The following is a 1,070-nucleotide window of genomic DNA, read 5'->3' as shown; positions in this document are numbered from 1 at the left end:
ATTCACTCACAAAGCCTTGGTCAGTTCCGGGCTATAGGAGAAAATGCCTTTCTCAAAGTGCCACACTGTGAGACTGACCAAGCTTCTTAAACATATAGCCAGCAAGAGAGAGAGAGAGAGAGAAAAAAAGAGAGAGAGAGAGAGAGACAGACAGACAGACAAACAGACAGAAGGGAAGCCGCTTTAGACATCACTATAAATTCTGGATGGTCATGGTAAGAATGCTTTTGACCATGACTCAGTTGCTCTAAGATCTGACCTGGAGCTTAACAACAACAGTAACTATAAATATAATCTCACAACGTAGCGAGAAAGGCGTCTATGCTGTCGTTTGATTTGCTAAAAACAACTACCAAATCTTCCCCAAAACCTCAACATACTACCTTATGAAAATGGACAGGAAAAAGTAGTCTTAAATACACCCAAAGGGGGTGGATGGTCACGGTTCGAAATCTCTTGATCAGAGGCTCACCTGGGGCAAAAACTCACCAAAATTAACAACACAATATATACAGGCGCAAGCGTGATTGTGTGGTAAGAAGCTTACTTCTGAACTACATGGTCCTGGGTTCAGTCCGACTGCATGGCACCTTTGGCATGTGTCTTCTATTTACATTCCAAATTCAAATCCAATCGATGTTTGTTTTGCCTGTCGTATTTTTGAGATCGATAAAATCAATACCATTCAAATATTTTGAGTTTTCTTCATCTTAAATTATGGAACAATGGTATGTTTCTCGAAGTTCTCTCTCGCATTTAGAGAAAAATGTAGATTATATATGTTACCGCGACATATTATGTCTAATCTCTTTAATCTCCTTAATAATCCTCTTAATGTTTTTTAATAAAGAGTGCGAAAATAATGTCGGACACTAGTGTTGGATCTGAACTCAACGAAGATACATCAAAGTCTAGCATTCACCTCTCTAGTAATAAGTGTTCCTAACAAAAGCACAAGCTCCAAAGTTTTCGAGAGAACGATAGATGGGGTTATACATACATACATACATACATACATACATACATACATACATACATACATACATATATACATATATATATATATATAT

General features: G+C 37.4%; 1 protein-coding gene across 2 annotated transcripts in view; it reads left to right on the top strand.

Annotated features, from left to right (window-relative positions):
• The window catches only part of LOC106875045 (synaptic vesicular amine transporter), a 72,355-nt gene that overhangs the window by 26,108 nt on the left and 45,177 nt on the right, over positions 1-1,070 (top strand). The gene's annotated exons all lie outside the window — the stretch shown is intronic.

This window comes from Octopus bimaculoides, chromosome 4 (assembly GCF_001194135.2).
Source record: "Octopus bimaculoides isolate UCB-OBI-ISO-001 chromosome 4, ASM119413v2, whole genome shotgun sequence".
NCBI lineage: Eukaryota > Metazoa > Mollusca > Cephalopoda > Octopoda > Octopodidae > Octopus > Octopus bimaculoides.
This window is presented reverse-complemented; position numbering and strand designations above follow the sequence as displayed.